This window comes from Pongo abelii, chromosome 2 (genome assembly GCF_028885655.2).
Source record: "Pongo abelii isolate AG06213 chromosome 2, NHGRI_mPonAbe1-v2.0_pri, whole genome shotgun sequence".
NCBI lineage: Eukaryota > Metazoa > Chordata > Mammalia > Primates > Hominidae > Pongo > Pongo abelii.
The window spans coordinates 59677755-59704492 of NC_085928.1; positions in this window are offsets into that span (position 1 = coordinate 59677755).

Genomic DNA, 26738 nt, shown 5'->3' on the forward strand with positions numbered 1-26738 from the left:
AAAAAAAATTAAAACCAAAGCATTTTATATTTTTCTACGACTTTAAGTCACTGTCTAATGTCCTTTTCATTTTAATTCTCAGTTGACTTTCTTTCTTTCAGCACTTTAGATATATAATTCTACTCTCTTGTCCTGCGAGCTTACCACACAGGAATTCTCTGACAGTCTACTTGAGGATTCCTTGTACATCAAAAGTCATGTTTCTTTTTGTTGCTTTTAAAATTCCCTCCTTGTTTTTCAACCGTTTGATTATAATGTGTCTCATTATGAGTAACTTTGGATTTTATTCTACTAGTGTTTATTGAGCTTCCTGAATTTGTATATCCGTGACTTTTTTTTCAAATTTGGGAAGTTTTCAGCCATTACCTTTTTCAGATAAGTTCTTTGTCTCTTTCTCTCTCTGTCTTTACTTGCCTATTAAAGTCTGTTGTTAGATCCCAGCTTTTATTTGTTTTAGTTCTTGAATTTCTATTTATTTCTTTATTTGTAATTCTTAGCTGTTTGCTGATATTTTAATTATGTTCATATGTTATTTTCCTGACTTCCTTTATCTCTTTGAGCATATTTAGTACAGTTAATTTAAATTCTTTGTCTAGCAAATATAACGTCTGTGTTTCTTCTGTGATGGTTTCTGAATATTAATGTTGTTACTTTAAATAGGCCATGTTTTCATATTTCTTTGTATGCTTTGTGATTGTTTGTTAGAAACTTGGCATTTGTCAAAACAGCCACTGATCCCAGTCTTTACAGAATTGCTCTGTGCAAGGAAATACATTCACTTTTTACCCTGGCACATAGTTTTAAAGTCTTCTCAGACTTATATGGAGCATGCATCTTCCCTGAGTCTGTGTGCTTGCATTAATTTTTTTAATCACCCTGTATATGTGGCTGCTTTCTACATGTTGATTTCGCTAGGAATCACACAGTTGCTTCTCCTAATTGACTTCACTTCTCTACTGTATTCCACAAACAGTGTTCTCTTGCCCCAAGAATGTCATAACCAAGAATGTCATAATGGCAGAGGAATAGAAACAAAGTAAAATTTGACAGAACAAATAATCCAGGAAGATACTGACATCAACAGTTTTTTTTTTTTTTTGAGACAGAGTCTCACTCTGTCACCCAGTCTGGAGTGCAGTGGCATGATCTCTGCTCCCTGCAAGCTCCGCCTCCTGGGTTCTCGCCTTTCTCCTGCCTCAGCCTCCCAAGTAGCTGGGACTACAGGCGCCGCCACCACGTCCGGCTAATTTTTTTGAATTTTTAGTAGAGACGGGGTTTCACCATGTTAGCCAGGATGGTCTCGATCTCCTGAACCTCGTGATTCACCCGCCTTGGCCTCCCAAAGTGCTGGGATTACAGGCATGAGCCACCGCTCCCGGCCTACATCAACATTTTCTTTCTTTCCTTCTTTTCTTTTCTGTTTTTTTTTCCCTTTTTTTTTTTTTTTTTTCCGAGATGTAGTTTTGCTCCTGTTGTCCAGGCTGGAGTGCAGCGGCATGATCTCGGCTCACTGAAACCTCCATCTCCTGGGTTCAAGCAATTCTCCTGCCTCAGCCTCCTGAGTAGCTGGGATAACAGGTGCCTGCCACTGCAATCGGTTAATGTTTTGTATTTTTATTAGAAACATAGTTTCACCATGTTGGCCAGGCTGGTCTCGAACTCCTGACCTCAAGTGATCCACCCTCCTTGGCCTCCCAAAGTGCAGAGATCACAGGCAGGAGCCACCGCCCCTGGCCTACATCAGTATTATCAACTATTTTTTACAAAGGCAGAAATTCAATTGAAGAAGGATTGCCTTTTTAAATGACTGTGGAGTAATTGGACATTTTTATAGGTTAAAATGAAAAAAAAAAAAGAAACAAACCAATAAAAGAAACAAACAAATGAAAACCCTTCAGCCTAAACATCACACCTTATTAAAAAATTAATTCAAAATTCTCAAAGTAGATCATAAACTTAAATGTAAAATGTGAAACCATGAAAGTATAAGGCTATTTAAGAAGAGAGAAAACTTTGGAATCTAGAGCTAGATGAAAAAATTCTTAAACTTGAGTCCGGAAGAGTAATTCACGAAAGGAAAGACTGATAACTTGTATTTCATTAAAATTAAAATGTTTGCGAGGGGGGAGGAGCCAAGCTGGCCGAATAGGAACAGCTCCAGTCTACAGCTCCCAGCGTGAGCGACACAGAAGACGGGTGATTTCTGCATTTCCATCTGAGGTACCGTGCTCATCTCACTAGGGAGTGCCAGACAGTGGGCGCAGGTCAGTGGGTGAGTGCACCGTGCACCAGCAGAAGCAGGGGCGAGGCATTGCCTCACTCGGGAAGCGCAAGGGGTCAGGGAGTTCCCCTTCCAGGGGTGACAGACGGCACCTGGAAAATCGGGCCTCTCCCACCCGAATACTGTGCTTTTCCGATGGGCTTAGGAAACGGTGCCCCAGGAGAGCATAGCCCGCACCTGGCTCAGAGGGTCCTACGCCCACAGAGTCTCGCTGATTGCTAGCACAGCAGTCTGAGATCAAACTGCAAGTCAGCAGCGAGGCTGCTGGAGGGGCGCCCGCCATTGCCCAGGCTCGCTTAGGTAAACAAAGCAGCCTGGAAGCTTGAACTGGGTGGAGCCCACCACAGCTCAAGGAGGCCTGCCTGCCTCTGTAGGCTCCACCTCTGGGGGCAGGGCACAGACACACAAAAAGACAGCAGTAACCTCTGCAGACTTAAATGTCCCAGTCTGACAGCTTTGAGGAGAGCAGTGATTCTCCCACCACGCAACTGGAGATCTGAGAACGGGCTGACTGCCTCCTCAAGTGGGTCCCTGACCCCTGACCCCCAAGCAGCCTAACTGGGAGGCACCCCCCAGCAGGGGCAGACTGACACCTCACACTGCCGGCCAGGTACTCCAACAGACCTGCAGCCGAGGGTCCTGTCTGTCAGAAGGAAAACTAACAGAAAGGACATCCACACCAAAAACCCATCTGTACATCACCATCATCAAAGACCAAAAGTAGATAAAACCACAAAGATGGGGAAAAAACAGAGCAGAAAAACTGGAAACTCTAAAAACCAGAGTACCTCTCCTCCTCCAAAGGAACGCAGTTCCTCACCAGCAACGGAACAAAGCTGGACGGAGAATGACTTTGACGAGCTGAGAGAAGAAGGCTTCAGACGATCAAATTACTCCGAGCTATGGGAGGATATTCAAACCAAAGGCAAAGAAGTTGAAAACTTTGAAAAAAATTTAGAAGAATGTATAACTAGAATAACCAATACAGAGAAGTGCTTAAAGGAGCTGATGGAGCTGAAAACCAAGGCTCGAGAACTACGTGAAGAATGCAGAAGCCTCAGGAGCCGATGCGATCAAATGGAAGACAGGCTATCAGCCCTGGAAGATGAAATGAATGAAATGAAGCGAGAAGGGAAGTTTAGAGAAAAAAGAATAAAAAGAAACGAGCAAAGCCTCCAAGAAATGTGGGACTATGTGAAAAGACCAAATCTACGTCTGACTGGTGTACCTGAAAGTGACGGGGAGAATGGAAACAAGTTGGAAAACACTCTGCAGGATATTATCCAGGAGAACTTCCCCAATCTAGCAAGGCAGGCCAACATTCAGATTCAGGAAATACAGAGAACGCCACAAAGATACTCCTCGAGAAGAGCAACTCCAAGACACATAATTGTCAGATTCACCAAAGTTGAAATGAAGGAAAAAATGTTAAGGGCAGCCGGAGAGAAAGGTCGGGTTACCATCAAAGGGAAGCCCATCAGACTAACAGCGGATCTCTCGGCAGAAACCCTACAAGCCAGAAGAGAGTGGGGGCCAATATTCAACATTCTTAAAGAAAAGAATTTTCAACCCAGAATTTCATATCCTGCCAAACTAAGCTTCATAAGTGAAGGAGAAATAAAATACTTTACAGACAAGCAAATGCTGAGAGATTTTGTCACCACCAGGCCTGCCCTAAAAGAGCTCCTGAAGGAAGCGCTAAACATGGAAAGGCACAACCGGTACCAGCCACTGCAAAATCATACCGAAATGTAAAGACCATCGAGACTAGGAAGAGACTGCATCAACTAACGAGCAAAATAACCAGCTAACATCATAATGACAGGATCAGATTCACACATAACAATATTAACTTTAAATGTAAATGGACTAAATGCTCCAATTAAAAGACACAGACTGGCAAATTGGATAAAGACTCAAGACCCATCAGTGTGCTGTATTCAGGAAACCCATCTCACATGCAGAGACACACATAGGCTCAAAATAAAAGGATGGAGGAAGATCTACCAAGCAAATGGAAAACAAAAAAAGTCAGGGGTTGCAATCCTAGTCTCTGATAAAACAGACTTTAAACCAACAAAGATCAAAAGAGACAAAGAAGGCCATTACATACTGGTACCATTACATAATGGTAAAGGGATTAATTCAACAAGAAGAGCTAACTATCCTAAATATATATGCATCCAATACAGGAGCACCCAGATTCATAAAGCAAGTCCTGAGTGACCTGCAAAGAGACTTAGACTCCCACACATTAATAATGGGAGACTTTAACACCCCACTGTCAACATTAGACAGATCAACGAAACAGAAAATCAACAAGGATACCCAGGAATTGAACTCAGCTCTGCACCAAGCAGACCTAATAGACATCTACAGAACTCTCCACCCCAAATCAACAGAATATACATTTTTTTTCAGCACCACACCACACCTATTCCAAAATTGACCATATACTTGGAAGTAAAGCTCTCTTTAATAAATGCAAAAGAACAGAAATTATAACAAACCATCTCTCAGATCACAGTGCAATCAAGCTAGAACTCAGGATTAAGAATCTCACTCAAATCCGCTCAACTACGTGGAAACTGAACAGCCTGCTCCTGAATGACTACTGGGTACATAACGAAATGGAGGCAGAAATAAAGGTGTTCTTTGAAACCAACAAGAACCAAGACACAACATACCAGAATCTCTGGGATGCATTCAAAGCAGTGTGTAGAGGGAAATTTATAGCACTAAATGCCCACAAGAGAAAGCAGGAAAGATCCAAAATTGACACCCTAACATCACAATTGAAAGAACTAGAAAAGCAAGAGCAAACACATTCAAAAGCTAGCAGAAGGCAAGAAATAACTAAAATCAGAGCAGAACTGAAGGAAATAGAGACACAAAAAACCCTTCAAAAAATCAATGAATCCAGGAGCTGGTTTTTTGAAAGGATCAACAAAATTGATAGACCGCTAGCAAGATTAATAAAGAAAAAAAGAGAGAAGAATCAAATAGATGCAATAAAAAATGATAAAGGGGATATCACCACCAATCCCACAGAAATACAAACTACCATCAGAGAATATTACAAACACCTCTATGCAAATAAACTAGAAAATCTAGAAGAAATGGATAAATTCCTCAACACATACACCCTCCCAAGACTAAACCAGGAAGAAGTTGAATCTCTGAATAGACCAATAACAGGAGCTGAAATTGTGGCAATAATCAATAGCTTACCAACCAAAAAAAGTCCAGGACCAGATGGGTTCACAGCCGAATTCTACCAGAGGGACAAGGAGGAGCTGGTACCATGACTTCTGAAACTATTCCAATCAATAGAAAAAGAGGGAATCCTCCCTAACTCATTTTATGAGGCCAGCATCATCCTGATACCAAAGCCTGGCAGAGACACAACAAAAAAAGAGAATTTTAGACCAATATCCTTGATGAACATTGATGCAAAAATCCTCAATAAAATACTGGCAAACAGAATCCAGCAGCACATCAAAAAGCTTATCCACCATGATCAAGTGGGCTTCATCCCTGGGATGCAAGGCTGGTTCAATATACGCAAATCAATAAATGTAATCCAGCATATAAACAGAACCAAAGACAAAAACCACATGATTATCTCAATAGATGCAGAAAAGGCCTTTGACAAAATTCAACAACCCTTCATGCTAAAAACTCTCAATAAATTAGGTATTGATGGGACGTATCTCAAAATAATAAGAGCTATTTATGACAAACCCACAGCCAATATCATACTGAATGGGCAAAAACTGGAAGCATTCCCTTTGAAAACTGGCACAAGACAGGGATGCCCTCTCTCACCACTTCTATTCAACATAGTGTTAGAAGTTCTGGCCAGGGCAATTAGGCAAGAGAAGGAAATCAAGGGTATTCAATTAGGAAAAGAGGAAGTCAAATTGTCCCTGTTTGCAGATGACATGATTGTATATCTGGAAAACCCCATTGTCTCAGCCCAAAATCTCCTTAAGCTGATAAGCAACTTCAGCAAAGTCTCAGGATACAAAATCAGTGTACAAAAATCACAAGCATCCTTATACATCAATAACAGACAAACAGAGAGCCAAATCATGAGTGAACTCCCATTCACAATTGCTTCAAAGAGAATAAAATACCTAGGAATCCAACTTACAAGGGATGTGAAGGACCTCTTCAAGGAGAACTACAAACCACTGCTCAAGGAAATAAAAGAGGATACAAACAAATGGAAGAACATTCCATGCTCATGGGTAGGAAGAATCAATATCATGAAAATGGCCATCCTTCCCAAGGTAATTTACAGATTCAATGCCATCCCCATCAAGTTACCAATGACTTTCTTCACAGAATTGGAAAAAACTACTTTAAAGTTCATATGGAACCAAAAAAGAGCCCGCATCGCCAAGTCAATCCTAAGCCAAAAGAACAAAGCTGGAGGCATCACGCTACCTGACTTCAAACTCTACTACAAGGCTACAGTAACCAAAACAGCATGGTACTGGTACCAAAACAGAGATATAGATCAATGGAACAGAACAGAGCCCTCAGAAATAATGCCACATATCTACAACTATCTGATCTTTGACAAACCTGACAAAAACAAGAAATGGGGAAAGGATTCCCTATTTAATAAATGGTGCTGGGAAAACTGGCTAGCCCTATGTAGAAAGCTGAAACTGCATCCCTTCCTTACACCTTATACAAAAATCAATTCAAGATGGATTAAAGACTTAAATGTTAGACCTAAAACCATAAAAAGCCTAGAAGAAAACCTAGGCAATACCATTCAGGACGTAGGCATGGGCAAGGACTTCATGTCTAAAACACCAAAAGCAATGGCAACAAAAGCCAAAATTGACAAATGGGATCTAATTAAACTCAAGAGCTTCTGCACAGCAAAGGAAACTACCATCAGAGTGAACAGGCAGCCTACAAAATGGGAGAAAATTTTTGCAACCTACTCATCTGACAAAGGGCTAATATCCAGAATCTACAATGAACTCCAACAAATTTACAAGAAAAAAACAAACAACCCCATCAAAAAGTGGGCGAAGGACATGAACAGACACTTCTCAAAAGAAGACATTTATGCAGCCAAAAAACACATGAAAAAATGCTCACCATCACTGGCCGTCAGAGAACTGCAAATCAAAACCACAATGAGATACCATCTCACACCAGTTAGAATGGCAATCATTAAAAAGTCAGGAAACCACAGGTGCTGGAGAGGATGTGGAGAAATAGGAACACTTTTACACTGTTGGTGGGACTGTAAACTAGTTCAACCCTTGTGGAAGTCAGTGTGGCGATTCCTCAGGGATCTAGAACTAGAAATTCCATTTGACCCAGCCATCCCATTACTGGGTATATACCCAAAGGACTATAAATCATGCTGCTATAAAGACACATGCACACGTATGTTTATTGCGGCATTATTCACAATAGCAAAGACTTGGAACCAACCCAAATGTCCAACAATGATAGAATGGATTAAGAAAATGTGGCACATATACACCATGGAATACTATGCAGCCATCAAAAATGATGAGTTCATGTCCTTTGTAGGGACATGGATGAAATTGGAAATCATCATTCTCAGTAAACTATCACAAGAACAAAAAACCAAACACCGCATATTCTCACTCATAGGTGGGAATTGAACAATGAGAACACATGGACACAGGAAGGGGAACATCACACTCTGGGGACTGTTGTGGGGTGGGGGGAGGGGGGAGGGATAGCATTGGGAGATATACCTAATGCTAGATGACGAGTTGGTGGGTGCAGCCCACCAGCATGGCACATGTATACATATGTAACTTACCTGCACGTTGCGCACATGTACCATAGAGCCTAAAGTATAATAATAATAATAATAATAAAAAGAAAAAAATTAAAAAAAAATTAAAATGTTTGCTATATGGCATACTATGTCAATAGAATAAAGGATGATCTAGAGTAGGAGAAAATATTTTAATATGTATGCAACAAAGGACTGGTAACTAGAATATATAAAAAATTCATCCAATTCAACAGCAAAATGAAAAAAAAATGAAAATGTACCAAACACATTAAGAGACAGCATATAAAGGAAAATATACACTGGAAAGTAAGCACATGTAAAGATAACATTATTATTAACTGTTGGAGAAATGCAAATTAAAGCCGCAATAATGTGTCATTCTCACCTGTCAGAATGGCTAAAATTAAAAATAATAATAATAACAACAATACTAAAGACAGAAGAGAAGGTAGATAAACTGGATCAAGAAAACAGTTCTACTGCGAATGTAAAATGGTACAACTATTCTTGAAAACAATTTGGCAGTTTTTTTTTTTTTTTTTGAAAAACAAAACATGCCAATATTATACATTCCAGCAATCACACTCCTGGGCACTTATTCCAGAGAAATAAAATTTATATTCCCACTGAAACCTATACAAAAACATTTACAGCAAAATTTTTTATAATAGCCCCAAATTGGAAGCAACCCTGATATTCTCCAAATGGCATACGGTTAAACTAACCATGTTATATTCTCATGAAATACTGCTCAGCAACAAATAACAACAAACCACTGATACATTATAAACCTGAGAGAATCTCCAGAGGATTTTGCTGAATGAAAAAATTTAAAAAAGCCAATTCCTAAAATCCATAAAATCATCTCTGAAAAATTTTATTTGTATAACAGTTTTGAAATGAAAAAATTTCTAGAAATGGAGGACTAATTAGTGGTTGCCAATTTTTAAGGAGTGGGTATGGGATGGAGAGAAGTGAGTGGTGAGTGTGATTATAAAAGGCAGTATTAGAGATCCTTGAGGTGATGAAAATGTTTGTATCTTGACTTACCAATATCAATAAGCTAGTTGTAATAACGAACTAGTGAGGTAAGATACTACCATCGAGGAAAACTAGATAAAATGCACGAGGATTCTCTTTGCATTCGCATTCTGTCTTTCTCGTTTTTTTTTTTTTTTTTTTTCCATTTTGTGGAGACAGAGTCTCGCCATGTTGCCCAGAGAGGTCTCAAACTCCTAGGCTCAAGAAATCCTACAGTCTCTGCCTCCCTAAGTGCTGGGATTAGAGGTGTGAGTCACTGCCTAGACTGCATTATTTCTTATAACTCCATATTTTACAATTATTTCTAACAAGAAGTTTACTATTTTAAAAAACCACGTGTTTATGTAGCTGTACAAGATGGACTATCATCTATTAAAATTATAAAAGTAGAAATATTTTTAAAAATAAAATAAGATCAGTTGAGCATCCTTAACGTCTTTGTTTTATATAAGAAAATAAAAAAACATAATGCCATATGGTCAAAGAAATGTAATAACTTTGTTGTGGAAATGACCTATTATAGAGAACAGGAACCAGAATTTCAAATTAATGACAAATGGTATTTCTTCATTTGATGACTACAATATGAATGAGTACAATATGTTGTTAGATAATATTAAGAAAATATTGAAATAAGAAATTGTGAAAACTGAAATAAAAACAAATTGAATAAATTTGAAGTCTATGTTTTATTCAAAATTCTAACAGTAATTCTGTGACATATGATTTGATGTTCAGACCATAAAAATTAGCTAGAATTTTTTAATTTAAAATATATTATCTCTATGAATAAATAATATAATAAGCTTAAAACCACTACTTTAAAATATATGCACATTTCACAAACAGAAGATAACATATAAGAAAGACAGTGTTTGTGTTCAAGTAGTAGAACTTCAGATGAGATCTTTCTAATTCTCTACTTTGTAAATTTTCTTCAGCACAATCTTGTTACAATAAGAATAACTAAGGCCGGGAGCGGTGGCTCATGCCTGTAATCCCAGCACTTTGGGAGGCTGAGGCGGGCAGATCACCTGAGGTCGGGAGTTCAAGAACAGCCTGACCAACATGTAGAGATCACGTCTCTACTAAAAATACAAAATTAGCCGGGCGTGGTGGCACATGCCTGTAATCCCAGCTACTCGGGAAGCTGAGGCAGGAGAATGGCTTGAACTCGGTAGGCGGAGGTTGCGGTGAGCCGAGATCGCGCCAGTTGCACTCCAGCACTCTGGGTAACAAGACAGAAACTCCGTCTCAAAAAAAAAAAAAAAAAAAGAAAGAAAGAAAGAGAAAAATAGGAAAGAAAAATAAAACAAAAAAGAATAACTTCAAGCATCTTACCAGAGAAAGTTAAATCCTGCTTAATGTAGACACAGGGGCAGAAGGTGAAAATGGGAACTTATTTTGCAGTCAGCCTCAATATGTCAGGGGCACCTGAAAATATTGCCAACAGGGAATTCTAAGGCAAATTTAAAAAGAACGTGCAATAAATAGTACACTGTGGCACAAACCTTTGAAGTCACTGAGAACACATATCTTTGAATTACCCTGCAGATATTTCAGTTGATAATATGCAAAAGGTATCGTGCTATATTGGCCTGGTCCATAAATGGTGTTGGTTAAGGCTACAGACTGGACCTACTGAAGAATGGAGAGCCAAGAAATTGACCTTTGATTAATTCAGTCTTTCAATAATTGCTCAGAATTGACTGGGTCTACAATTTGTTGTTTGCACTTGAAAATAGGCAAGTTTGTTGTCAGTTTCCAAAACAGTGAAGAGAGCCAGAGGATTGTACAAAAATCCCTCAGAGGAGAATGAAGACTTCTTAATGGGCACAACAAACATCTTAATAGACATAAGGAGATCCTCTTTCTGCTCCAAGATTATCGTAAGTACCGGCCAAATTTGTGAAGACCTGAAAGTCAGGGAAAATAGCTCTTCTGGCTGCTGCCTCCTCATTTGTGTAACAACTTCACCCAGTAAATCTTGTATTTTCTCCCCAGACTATGTCTGATTGTTTTCTTAGCTCTGTAGATATCTTTCCAATAAATAAGTTAAATAATTGGGAAAACCATGCAAATGAAAATCAAAATATGTGAAGTATACATCTCCCTCAACAGGGCTTGTAGTCTATCTGGTGAGTCAGAAACACCAGAATTATCATACTTTCAAATAGATATGAAAAATTAAAAGTGCCAAATGAGTTCTGACCTCAGAACGCTCAATTCTAGATGTCAAAGATATTCTACAGGAAAAGATGTGAATTCATCTTCTCCCAAATGGTTTAAGAGGAATTGTATAGACAGGAGAGATAGAAATTTGCATGAAGAAATTCACAGGGTTGAAAAATGTAAGATATGTCAGCGACAGGTAGATCAGTGTAAATGGAATGAAAGGCTCATGCTGTTTCTATTACACCATTGATATCAAGTCCTTTAGTTGACTAACAATTGATGGCTCCTATATGTGTCACTTAAGTGTAAATGAAAATAAAATGCTTGCATATGCTCAAATAGAATTATATTTTATTAGTATAGGATCAAGGTGCCCTTCACCAAATTCCTAAAATATCTATTTAACTAAATATCTAGCTAAATAGTTGTTTAGCAGTTTGTATTTTATAGAAAAAAGAATGTGCTTTTCTAGAACTAAAAAATTTTATATTTGTACAAATATGCTAGTATCCTTTAATTAACTTACTTTTCCAATATACTTAATACTGAAATTGGCATTTGTTAATTAGGAAATATTGATAAATATTTTCTTTGTTGATAGAAGAATATATATATATATATTTAGTCCATTTGCGGAAGTAAACCAATATGTCATAAAAATCAATTTATCTTAAATAACAAACATATTTATAGTTAGGATATAGGAGAATTGCAGAACTGAAGAACAAATGCTACTAGAAGGACAGGTAGCACTCCAAAGAGAGGCTGAAAATAAACCAGAGGGTAGAAAAAAAGACAGACAGCAAGCTGTAGCTGTTGCTGAGACGAATTTGAGCCCTAATAAAACTTTGGCTTTCCCCAAGCAATCTTGAAATCTTATTGACCATAAAATACGTAGTTCTCTTCTATCATTGTCATCTCTATCCGTTACCTATATTAGGTTAACAATAGACATACTCTAGCCTGACATACATATACACAATAAAATCCAGTTTTAAAAACTGTCTATTTGGTTAAATTACCAAGAAGACATCTCAAGAATGAAATATAAATATTTTTTCTATGGAATGTGTTTTCTGATACAGATAAACTTCTTCCTACTATTCAGACTTTCATAACACTCTCCCTTTTTCATACTAAACTCATACTTTCATTGTGCACCATTTTTGCCCTTAAATAGGTACAACTTGCTATTGTTCTGCCTAAATGCACTTCCTTTGACTCCTATTATGGCTGCCTCCTTCTCAACATTTAGCATTCTCTGCTCATTCCTTCATCACATTGTTATATAAAACTCCTCGTGTGTTTTCTGGTTAGCTCTTATCACAATATGAATATATTTTGTTCGTGTGTTTACTTATTGACTGGTTGACTTTTGATAATGTCATGAGTGTTGAAGCATCTGTGGGCCCAAAACCACATGGTGCCTGGCTTACAATACATGACACTATTTTATAGTCAATTACTTGCAAAATTGCTTAGGAAAGAGCCAAGACTTTACATTGCTGATAAAGCCACTATAGTAACTGGCACAGTGCTGAATATCTAATTGGTACTTAATATTATTGACCAATTGACCAAGTTGCATCTGTTAATTGCATATATTTCATTAAATACCTGTTGAGTAAATGAGTGAATGATGCTTCACTCTTTAGAAATTATGGGACTACCCAGCACTTTGGGAGGCCTAAGTGGGTTGATAATCTGAGGTCAGGAGATTGAGTCCAGCCTGGCCAATATGGTGAAACCCTATTCTACAAAAAATTAAAAAAGAAAAATTAGCTAGGAGTGGTGTTGGGTGCCTGTAATCCCAGCTACTCATGAGGCTGAGGCAGGAGAATCACTTGAACCCAGGAGGCGGAGGTTGCAGAGAGCCGAGATCACGCCATTGCACTCCAGCCTGGGTGACAAGAGCAAAACTCAGCCTCAAAAAAAAAAAAAGAAAGAAAGAAAAGAAATTATGAGACTAGATCACTAGCCTGAAACTAAAATATAATTTGCAAATACTGATTTGCAGAAAGAAATAAGAATAATAATAAATTTTCTTGGGCTTTATAGAAGGTGAGTGCTTTTCATTTCTCAAAGAATATACTATTTCTAGCTATGCAAATTCATATTTTGTGCAGGGTTAAAGAGTATAAAATACAGTTCATGCTAATACTGAAAATTAAATTTGGACATGGCTATTGTCCCCAAATCAAGGGAGAAACATTTAAAATCCAGTTGAGCCAATTCTCTGAAATATTACAGCTGTAGCAAATGTCAATACAGAGTGACAGAGGCAGCTGCTGGATGATCTCAAGGGCCAAACATTGAATGTGTTCCGTAGTTCAAGATGTGAAAATTGTTTGGCCACAGTACATAATGACTTGAGGCTTTCATTCACTGTGTGGGGAGAGTGGAGAGCATGGAAGAGCTCCATATCAAAATTTTAAATACTAACCCAAATGAAGGTGAAAACATCTCCAGTAACGTTCACAGCTTGGGGTAAAGATTATAACAAAAACAGTGACTAAAGTAGAAATACTTATAGACTATGTGGGTTGGCAGAAGACTTTTACAAGGCGAACTATTTATAATAAAACATTAGAGGTAATGAAAAAAGGTCAGATTCTTAATTACTCATCATTGATAAAAATGATTAAAGAGCACAGCAAATTAGCTACAAAGAATTGTTAGCAGAGACAAAGGCAATGCGGTAAATATTCTATGCTATAGGTTGGGTATTCAAAATGAGAATAGAGAAGAGTTTGGTATACAATTTTACAACTTAATGGGTGAAATCCACACTTTTGTCCATCTTTTTACTTTATTTAACCTTGGAAAATTAGAGCTATAGCAATGAAAATAAGTTTGAGAAAAGTTCAACTATAATTTCTTATTCTAGTAAATTAAATGGATAAAAGCAAATTGCTCTTATTTGGAAATTTAATTTAAGTCATACGTATGTATCAATACTTCTGCAAACAAACCACATCACAAACCAGTGGCTTCAAACAATAATTTATTATCTTTTATTCTTCTATGGGAGAACTGTATGGTTCTCCCTTGGGTTATGTCAAGTGGTTGTGTTAAGATACTAGAGTCATTTGAAGTTTTCTCTTCAGTGGACTTTGAAGAAGGCTTATTCATATGGTGGTGTTGATACTCATTATCACCTGGTAGCTGTTATGTTCTTGACTACCAGAGGATGCTAATGTGATCATTCTATGGGATTATTTTGACTTCCTACACTATGGCGGCTGAATTCTCAAAAACAATATCACCAAGAAAGGATTCCAAGGAATACGTAGCTGTCACCCTTTTAAGAACTGGACACAGTCACCTCTTAAAACTTTTATTGTGTAAAGCAGTAACGAAATTTGTATGATTATAAAGTGAAGTGGCAGAAATCCTGTTTTTCAACTGGAGAAATGGCAAAGAATTTGTAGTCATTTTAAATTTTCCATTAGAAGTGGGAATTAATAGTGACACTTAGAAACCATTATATTTAAATAAGGATTGGAAAACAAAAATCCTACATGCTTTGAAAGACTTAACTCTTTGGCCACAAGAAAATTAATTATCAGCGTCAAGGTATTGTATGAATATGTATTCATGTATTCATTTTCAAAGCTTCATGTGTGATGGAATAGTTTAATTGCATCGCTGTGCCTAGACTATTGCACCATTGCTAAAATTTATGCTCACATACAAGAAAGAAAAATCAATTTGCATTGATTAGGGAGTACGGTAAACAGAAACATAGTATCAAAATCCATCCTGACTTGAAATTTTGAAATTGTATTGTCAGAGACATAGACATCTTTTTTTTTCCCGTTTGTATATAACAAAAGACTTCAGAATGAGAATATATTTTCTGTACACCCTGAGAAATTTTACTTTCGTAGCTCCACAGGACCTGTAGAATGAAAAGCATATCTGAAGACTGAACTTATTTTTATGTCTTCATTGTCTTTAACTCAGAAAGGAGACTTGGAATGTACCCAGGGAGGTGAATTTCCTATTCAACTATATTCCTGTGTTATGAAAGAGATCTCCATGGTGGATTTCAAATAATACACATTAATGCAGGACAAGGAAAAAACTTTGTGCCCAGAAAATTTTACCAAAAATGTGCCACAAGGTATTTCGAGAACCATCTTTCAGAACATAATGGAAAGTTAGATCAATGATCCAGTTGCTAGATTCTATTCATCTACATGAATGGGATCAATAAATTTTGGAAACCTGGAAAAACATGAGATGGGAACATAAACAGCACTTATACGAGATGAAAAGTTGGGGTTAACATGTATATTTCAAGAAACATCTTTAGTTTATTTGCTCATCTTTTTTATTTGCTTTGTTTTTAGACTATGTAAGTTATTTCAGATTTCAAAAGGAGTCTGGTCGTTTTAAGAACTTGGAGTGTATAGGACCCAAAAATAAATAAGTAAAGGATAAAGTCTTAAGAATATACTAATTCAAAAAATATATATATAATATGAGCATTTGCTGTGGAAACCTGGAGGCTGTTGAAGTGAAATCAGATTCTCAATTACTCAAGGTTGATAAAAAATAAATCTATGGGGGTGAACATAAGTGTCTTATCATGTTAAGAGGAATAAAACTGAATAAATTAAATAAATGACAATTACTTTATTATATTTAATACTAAGATTTTACCTAAAATTATACATATTTGTTAAATTCATTTCATGGGCTCCTGTATTCGTGATGTGCACGTGCCATGAAATTGTCTGTATAAGTTCTAGCATGCAGTACATTTATGAACCTTACTTTTATAATATTTCTTATTCATACAGTTGAAAAATTATGAAAACTACATATGCAAAGGATAAATGGAATTCTGTGTTTGAGGAGGAAGAACTTTCCATCATATGTTAATTTTTCCTGAAATACTACTAAATGTTTAAATTTCATAGCAAAGCTTCTATTTATGTACAAACACTTAATAAAAAGAAAGTAGTTGAACTTGCTTGATAACTGAGGTAAAATATGTGAGATGGAAGCAACCTGGTAACAAGAGCCATCCCTGGTCCTGTTTGAGTGTCAGGTACTGTACCTTCAAATCTTTACAGATGGTTTTCTCTACAGTCTTGGATACTGGCTTAAAAACTTCTCAAGCCAGTAAACCATGGTAAATGTATGGTTTAATCATTTTAAACCATTAATCATTAAACAAAATTATTGATCACTTTAATCATTTTGTTTTCTGTCTCTTAGGTTTCAGTCTCCTTCATTGGCTGATACCCAGTGTCATACAAAGCACAATTTCATATATATTACTTCCTTTTGATTTATGTTTTATGTTTGTTTACATTTGTGTTTATTTTGCTTTGTTTTGTTTTGGACAGGATAGGAACTCTGGTCCTCATTACTCTATGTTGGCTGAAAGTAGAAGTTTCTTTTATCTAATAACTGTATATTTTATGATAAAAATAGTTCTACTTTTAATCTCTAAATACCCAAAATGCTGAACACCTTAATTATGTAATTTTATAAGAAATATGTAATTTGTTGCTAAATTATAATTACATAATAAAAATAATTTTAATGGTACCTAACGGAAATTACGTACTCAAAAATGTTGTATTACATTAACCATTCTAGGACTTACTGCCATCTCTCCCCACTGACAAAAACTTTCTCTTGAACCAAACTTCAGTTTGGCTCCTCTGAACCTTCTTCTAGAACAGGCCTCAAACTTGGGCTCCCATGTGAATCCTTACTGAGTCTTGTTTTAGTAGAAATATTGACTCAGTAATTTTTAAAAATCAAATACATAATCATAATCAAATATAGACAGCCCAGGACATATTCCTGTAGGTAGAGTTGAATTATAGGAATATCAAATTATAAAATTGCATATTTTATGACAATGACACTGTTACTTTGTTCGGTGAACATTAATTTTTTTTAGATATTTTTATTTATTACACTTTAAGTAACACTTCAAAATATTTTCGGATAATACCGATGGCAGTGGCGGGCAGTCTGCTTCCGCGGCTACCGTCACGCTGGCTGCAGCAGCGAGGCCGTGGCTGGGGCGACACTTCATGGAGCCGTTGGGAACCCCACCCCTTCTGAGTTAAGGCAAGAGATCCCCAGGCGCTGCTGCAGCCGCCCACACTGCAGCTGCAGAATCAGGCCTCCTGCTCCATGGAGGAGAAAGAAGCCCCGCCCAGGAGTGTGGGGCTGCAGCCACCCAAACTGCAGCTGTGGATCCCAGCTTCCCCGTGCTTTTGTAGAGGCCAGAAGCAGGCAGAATCTCTGCCCTCCTGTGTGAAGGTGCAGCCACAGGTCGGCTGCAGACCCGGGCCTCCTGCCCCAGGGAGTAAGCAGGAGCTAGGGACAAGCGGCAGCCCTGCCCTTTTTGAATTAGTGGGGCAGGAGCTTTCTGGTGCAGCTGCGGAGGCCCTCCTTGGTTCAGCCTTCACCCTTGGGGCCCAGAAAAGTGCCCCACCCCATCCCTGCAGGCTCAGGGATGTCTGCTCCCACTTTCTGGCCTCTGTCTGCTCCCAGCACCTGCTCGGATCTTAGAGAAGGGTTGGGGCCAAGCTTCCAGGCCATGAATGGCAGCAGGAGGCATACGGATTTCTGGGAGGAAGAGGGCAGGACCCCCAATAAGTCCCCACCTTCAGGTCAGAGATGGCCTGAAGGCTGGGGGCCAGGCTGCCAGTCCCAAAGACTAGAGTGGGGACTAGTAGTGCCTCTTCCATGCCTGCCCACAGAGCAATCAGCATGCACTTCCTCCCCTCTGCGGTCCATAAAAGCCCAGGGCTCGGCCAAAACAGGGGAGAGGAAGGTCAGAGCAGGACAGAGAGGATGGAGAGAGGATAGGATGACTAGCTGCGGAGAACGGCTACCCTCTCTGCTGGCAGCTGGAGATGATGGGAGGACCAGCTGCAGGGAGGAGCTACCCTCTCTCCTGAGAGCTGAACGCTGGAGGAGATGACCCATCTACAGAGAGGCGCTACCCACTGTGGGTCTCCTCTAAGCTGTTGTAACTCTCAGCAAAGCTCCTGTTAGCCTTGTTCACCTTCTACTTATCTTCATACCTCATTCTTCCTGGAAACAGGACAAGAACTCAGGCAAAGGTGCAACCAGCCGCAGAGGTTTCTGGCCAGAAAAATGACACCCCAAAGATCTTGTAACAATATTTTCAGCTTAAAATAATACTTCGTATTTAAGAAAAGAAAAATTTGCCTATTATTTGTAGTTATTATTTATTGGTAAATTCCGATACTAAATATATTGCCTACTTATAAGCAAAAATGTTACAAGCCAGTTGGAGAATACTTAGCTCCATGGAATGTTTTTCTTTTTTCCCTTAAGTACTATAAGTTATACAAGAATCACTTAGATCCTGCTGTATAATCAGTGTATAAGCAATATAAACTTTTGCTTTGTGGTATGTCAGGGTGACTTTTTTTGCGCCCTGGAGAAGGAAATAAAATTGTGGTGGTTTTCAGTGCAGACAACTACATTCCAATTGAATGTTCTCACATTCATAGGCTGGATTCATACCTTATGATTATCAAAGAATAGATTTGCGTGTTTGACACTATTTTATTTTTTAGGTAGCATTATTGTGTAAAACAAGAAAAGAGCCTTTCATTGACTTTGTATTCAGTTATAATTACTTGCTTTTGTTGTTGAATTGAGACTGCCTAATTAACATGTTTGTTTGTGTTGAGCAATTCCAAGATCCACAGGCAGGCACTTTGTGCTGCATTTAGTGGCACAGAAACCTATAAGGTATGTTCCAAGGGTACATATGAGACAAAGCGTATCAATTCTGCTTTGTAATAATCTGTTATTCACCATAGTCCAATAATAGATTTGTTTCCACAACAAAATTTACCAGATATATTAGAAATGAAATTATAATTCATCTCTTAGAAGAGCAATGTTGTTTGGACAACCTGACCACAATTTGCAAGTCTTTCTGATACATCATAATTCTATGTTAAATAAATTAAAATATTAGTAGTCTGATTTAGGATGTGATATTTGTAAGTTGAATTATCTTTTCCATTCACTCTTTTAAATGCCTAAAGAAAACAAATAAAACATCTACTAACAGTAATTTTTTTTCAGGTAGAGAATCAGTGCTTCCTTCTTTCCATCTCTCATACAACAGCAATTTGGAGGTTGTACTTCTTTATATTACAATATTTTCAGGGCAGAAAAAGATGGATGTAAGCACAGCTGTCATTCTGTGAAAATGATGAAAACTATAGGTGATGTTTTTGTTTCCTAGTTCTACTGTAACAAAATACCACAAATTTCATGGCTTAGAAGAACAAAAATATATTTTTCATAGTTCTGGAGGTGAGAAGTCTGAAATCAAGGTGTTGGTAGGGTTGGTTTATTCAGAGAGCTGTGAGGGCATATCTATTTGATGCCTCTCTCCTCACTTCTGGTAGCCTCAGTTGTTTCCTTGGCTTGTGGATGACCAACTGTATTTTTATGTTTTCCTTCTGTGTCTTTCTCTGTGTCTGTATTCCTTCTTTTTATAAAAGCATGATATTGGAGTAGATAATTATCTTAATCACCTCTATAAGCACCTCACTTCTAAGTAAGGTCACATTCACAGGTACCGGAAGTTAGGACCTCAGCATCTTTTTAGGTGACACGATTCAATCCCTAACAGGTAGTGACAGAAAACAGAAAAGCCTTCCTAGTGCATTCTGAGGTTATAGTTTTCAAAACATTTTTAGAGAGATCTGACTTGGGAAAATGAAGACAATGCTGAATGGGTTTAAAGTTACTACATTCATAAATTATGAGAAATTTTGCTGAACAACTGTGTAAATTAATTTGCAGCAAAGTACTGCAACAGAACTTAACCTTTACAGTTCTTTCTCAATCAGTCTCTCCTGTCCTTCTCCCTCTCTTCTGTTCCAGTTATTTTATTTTGGGTTCTGGTTTTCCATAAAAGCAGAGTAATTATGGTTTTATTAATATGTGACAAAATAACAAGGAATTTTGTGGCCATGTAGTTATCACATTTGGGTATACAGTGGGAATTTAATTTCTTCCAGGTGACAGGTTAGAGAGAACGCTTTTTGTTAATTTCTTTTTTTTTTTTTGCTTGAATATTCATGAACACAAATATGTTTAATATGTATTTCATGACCACTAGAAAGTAGAACATATCTTTAAGATTTGGACAAGCTTTTGTTTTGTTTTTAATTTCTGGGTTTATTTTGACCTATGGCTGAGATTGGAAATCTGAAGTTGTAATCTTCTACACCTTTGAATGTCTACATTTGAGAAAATTCTTTACTTTTTCTGTGACATTTAAGAATACTTCGTTTTTTTTATAAGTTAATAAGTTAGATTATAAAATGTCTTAAGTTCAAGAACTATTTTTAATTGGTTTGTAAAAATGTATAAGTACTTATGTGGGTCAGTAGTTCCCCAGTTTTCCAAAAAGTAAAGAAACTGAAGTTTAAATGTGCTAGCCTTTTGAAAAAAGAAAAATCATACAGAAAATACTAGCTCAGAAACATTGTTATATAACAATTGAAGTGTATGTTATTATGGTAAAATTTTGACTAATCCACCTAGTTTGATAATTTTTAAAAATCAGCTATTTATTTTTTCTTTGACTTTTATCAAGTATAAATATAATGCAAGTGAACACGTTTGTCTTTATTTGCATAAGATATGTATCTGCCTTCTATTGAAGACCACTAGTCTAAACTTAAACTTCATATCTTAGTTCACAGATCAGATAAGCTAAGATTACTCCTAAAAAATGCTGGGATTGTGAAAAATATGAAAGTACGTATTAAATTACATCAGATCATAATTCTGGCTAACATTTTTACAAGAATCATAATTAAGTTTTGAAACATGTCATTTGAACATAATTGCTAAGATCTAGCAAAGGGTATGAACAGACACTTCTCAAAAGAAGACATTTATGTGGCCAACAAACATATGGGAAAAAAAGCACATCATCACTGGTCATTAGAGAAATGCAAATGAAAACCACAATGAGATACCATCTCATGCCAGTTAGAATGACGATCCTTTAAACAGTCAGGAAATAACAGATGCTGATGACGCTGTGGAGCAATAGGAACAATTTTACACTGTTGGTTGGAGTGTAAATCAGTTCAACCATTGTGGAAGACAGTGTGGCAATTCCTCAAGGATCTAGAACCAGAAATACCATTTGATCTGGCAATCCCATTACTGGGTATATACCCAAAGGATTAAAAATCATTATACTATAAAGACACATGCACGCGTATGTTTACTGCAGCACTATTTACAATAAAAATGACTTGGAACCAACCCAAATGCCCATCAAGGATAGACTGGATAAAGAAAATGTGGCACATATACACCATAGAACACTATACAGTCATAAAAAAGACTGAGTTCATGTCCTTGGCAGGGACATGGATGAAGCTGGAAACCATCATTCTCAGCCAACTACCACAGGAACAGGAAACCAAACACCACATGTTCTCACTCATAAGTGGGAGTTCAACGATGAGAACACGTGAACACAGGGAGGGGAGCATCACACACCAGGGCCTCTTGAGGTGTGAGGGGCAAGGGGAGGGAGAGCGTTAGGACAAATACCTAATGTATGCAGGGCTTAAAACCTAATTGACGGGTTGATAGGTACAGGAAACCACTATGGCAATTGTATACCTATGTAACAAATCTGCACGTTCTACACATGTATTCCAGAACTTAAAGTAAAATAAAATAAAAAATTAAAGCCTTGAGCTAATATTAAAAATTGTGTTAGTTAATGACTTAATTTGGTATACCTGCATAATTTATAATAAACCAATACTGAAATATTAATCACAATTCAGTCTTAAAATCTACATTTTTTTATTTTTACATGTTATAAAATTGCTTAAATATATTGCCACTTTTAAACTGTAAATTAACATATGTGTGACTGTAGGATGTCTTATAATACATGCTTGAGATTCTCAGGCCAGCTAAAACAGTTATATGTAGCTGACACTTAATACCTCCTCATTTTCTCTGTGCAACAGAGATTAGTTCACTTGGTTATGTTTCTAGTTAATATACGTAATTAAAACTATAACAGAACTATTGGTAACAGAAAGTTTGATTATGTTTGCATATTAACATATTGTACTTTTGTGTATCAACAGAAATATGAAAGAGTTTATGTCCTCAAGTTAAGGCTGTGGTTGTTTCCAACTGTGAAAGAAGAGAGTAAGATACAAAACTGAAGTACATGTAAAAAACTGTAGAACATCTGTAAAAAGTAAACCTTATCTTGCTTCATAACAGATGCAAAAAATGAAGCTATGAAATATAATTTTGTCAACTATGCTCATTCCGTTCATATATTTATTATGTAATAAAAGTAATATATTTTGCTGCCAAATGTTTTATGAATGCAAATATAAAATTTGTCGTTTTTACCTTTAAAATTACAATCTTCATGTATTTAGGCTTCTCTTAATAATGAGGTTTGTGCCAGGCACGGTGGCTCACGCCTGTAATTCCAGCACTTTGGGAGGCCGAGACAGGCAGATCACAATGTCAAGAGTTCGAGACCTGCCTGGCCAAAGCAGTGAAACCCTGTCCCTACTTAGAATACAAAAATTAGCCAGGCTTGGTGGTGCATGCCTGTAATCCCAGCACTGGGGAGGCTGAAGCAGGAGAATCGCTTGAACCCTGGAGGTGGAGTTTACAGTGAGCCGAGATCACACCACTGCATTCCGGCCTGGACGAACGAGCAAGACTGGGTCTTGGAAAAACAAAAATAAAAATAATGAGTTATTAATGTTTTGTTTATTTATTTATTTATTTATTTATTTGAGATGGGGTCCCACTCTGTCACCCAAGCTGGAGTGCAATGGCATCAATTTCAGCTCACAGCAACCTCCGCCCCCTGGGTTTAAGCAATACTCCCGGCCTATTCATATTATTCATTAAGATAGAGAGACAAACAGGAAAGATTCAGAAGGATATATATCCAAAGGACATATAAGCAGTAACAAATCTATTTATAACTATGAGAAAGAAACTTTGATATGTTATATTTTGTTTCTAATTATATATTCTATATTTTTATACAATGAATATGTAATATTTGTATTAACAGCAAAAAGCAATAAAATGTATGATCCCAATTGTGAATAAAATTACACCAAAATACCTCTGGGTGAAAGTACTGTGGGGTTTTTTTTTATTTACTCTTATAGGCTATTCTGTATATTTCTTTAATGAACAGGTAAAACTTTTGTAATCTAAATTTTAAAATGCCATTTTAAATGAAACAAAACAAAATATTGTTTTTTATTTTCCCTGCAATCTGCCTGAATATCAGAGTCTGTATCACTTCAGAATAATTTTCTGAGATTTGTGTTGACTTTACCATTTCTTTAATGATTAAACTTTTTTCTCACATCTAAAAGAATAATCTGCCATCATATATACATGTAATCTTCTTCTATGTTTATTTTTAAATAACATGTTGTCACTTTGTTTAAATATTAGAATACTGTAAACTAATGAATTGTTCATATCGACTGCTTTAAAAAAATAGAATTATGTGTGTTGGTAATTCTATATAACAGTCAATATTTAACCATATATTTAAATGTGTCATAACATACATTTGCATAAGCAAACAAGTAGTGGCAGAAAATATGTTAAAATTTTAGCCATAATCATCTCTCATGATAAGGGAAACTCAGTTTCCATCTGCCATCCTCATGCCGCTCAATGTATAATGAAGAAAAATGTCAATATAATTTGGCCTATTTTGAAAAGTTTTAGGTGATAGGATACTAATAGGATTATATATAGCATATGTTTTGGCAACCTATAGTCTTGTGTCTTCCCAATATACAGCAATACATTGTCTTGTTCCTTCTCAATACTGCCAGGGCTCACTCTTCTTGTATTCTATCAAGAACTTAAATTGAAATACAGAAAAGGGGACAAAATAATTTATTATTCAGCCTATGATAACATCCTTTATTATGTGGCTGAAATAAGTTATTCCATAACTTTAGTAAAAGTCAAAGTCATTCATATATTTTTATTCCATACTATGGTATATCTTTAGCAAATAGAAGAGACAAAATACATGCAGAGTAAGGTAAAAGTTGTATACAATGAGAATTTGTTGTTCTAGTCTCAAATATACTACTGATTTTTTTGGCAAACATTTTGTAATTTAACTCTCAGCTAGATGATATATTTCAAATTATATTTTGCTTAAGAATCAATTTATACACTTTACATACTTATAAAAAACAGAAATTCCAGTGATCCATAACAGAACAATTAAATCAGTACATAGAAGAGTTGGGAAATAGATTCTATACATGAAATAAACTACCACAGTAGTTTGAGAATCACAGAGCTAGAAAAGAGACTGAAATATCTCTTACAAAGATATTTTAAATGACGATCTACTGACCACACTTTAAATCCTTTCTCAAAATTAATTCTAAGAATTTGATAAAAAGACAGATGCTCAGGTCATTTGCTCAGAGGTTCATATACCATAGCTGGAGTTTAACCAACAGTCTGTATTTTTTAAAAGTCTTGTAGTGATTCCTTTGTAAGAGTGGAATTAAGAATCATTTATTATTTTTAATAAATATGTTGGAGACTCTCATGAAATTGATGGTTTATTCCAACACATAAAATTTAAAATAAAAATAATTGATCAATTTTGCTCGTTAGGATTATATTTGATGCATTTCAGATATAATTTAGAAATAATTACACATATTCTTTAAATTAGTATAATATTTGCTCACTTAAAAATAATACATGCAAGAGGACACTAAATGGTTTAATATGAAAAGTTAAACTCCTTCAAACCTCTACTTTGCAATCTTACATATCGACTTTGAGCTGATTTTTGAAGCTGATTTTTTCAATGTTCTATGCTTATGAACAAATATAGTAAAACAAACAGAACAACAACAAAAATGTATTTTTTAAATTCAAGGCTTTTTCTATGTCAGAAACCTCTACTCATCATTAAAAACATTCACAATAACTGCACACATTTTTTTTATAACATAAACTGATTAGACTATTTCTATACTTCTGTATTTTGATGAACTTTTATATACCATATCAATCTTCCAATACTAGAAATATGAGCCTGTTTTAAAGATCAAAGATTAATATACTTTGTAATTTTGTAATGTATTTAATGAGCTCATTTATGAATATTTATATTTTTCTACTTTTGATATTAGAATTTTGAATAATGTAAACACAAACATTTTTACTAGTATACCTTTAGGTGTATATCTGAAAAATAAGTTTCTACTACTGCTAGGACCAAAGGTTTTTATATTTTAACAGTTGCAAGATACTGACAAATTACCCTTCAAAATACGTCTTCAGATTTTAACCCTTCTATAAAAAGCATGAAAGTTCATTTTTTCCATACACTCTCAACAATAAGAATGATTACAGAAACAATTTAACTTTTGGCAATCTATATAAGAGGTGTCTTGTAGTTTCAATTTTCATTGCTATAAGTACAATTGGGCCCCTTTGTATGTTCACTGTTAGTATTTTTGTGTGTGAACTTTCTGTTTGTATGATTTTATAATATGTAAGTGTTCCTATTATACACACACAAAAACACACACATACACAAACACACAGAGTATTTAAAAAAAACAAAAAAAAATAAAATTAGTCACTGTTCTATTACCAATAATAACCCAGAATTTAGAAAACTACATGCTTCATATATTAAAAATATAAGTATTGTGTAATTTTAATTTGGTGGGATCAAAATTTGCCCTCCCTTATATATGCCTACATAAAATTTCCACCTATGGGAGCATGCCCTATTTGTAATAAAATCTAGATTTAGCAATGTTTGATTTAGCTCTTGTAGCTGTTTGTGCTGATTTAATGAAGAATACTCAATATGCTTAGACAAAATGTTTTCTGACAGAAAAAATAATACTGTTTCCATCTAAAATGCTTTGTCTCAAGGTAAAAAATAGCCAATTTCAGTCTTCTTTAGAAAAAAATAATAGCATTTATATAATAACAACGTGAGAAGTCAGAGGTGTAGCTTACCAGGCTGTATTTCCAGGAGACTTCCTAAAGCCAGGATTTCCAATCACATCTACCAATCTTCTCTAGGTAGATAAATTGAGTGTCATGTACTTAGATGTGCAGAGAACTTTTTAATGAAACCTTTAAATCAAAGGTTTTGTCACTAAAAATTAAAAGAGAGTTTTACAATGTATATTAATAAAGTAGTTTTACATGGTAGCTAGCACTTTCATAAAAATGGCTTAATAGTACCTAATACTTAACATAATATATTGATTTAATAAATATTTACAAAGCATTCCCTAATCATTTGTTCTCTGGATAGAACTTGATTTATATGTTATTTTATTCCAAACCACGTTC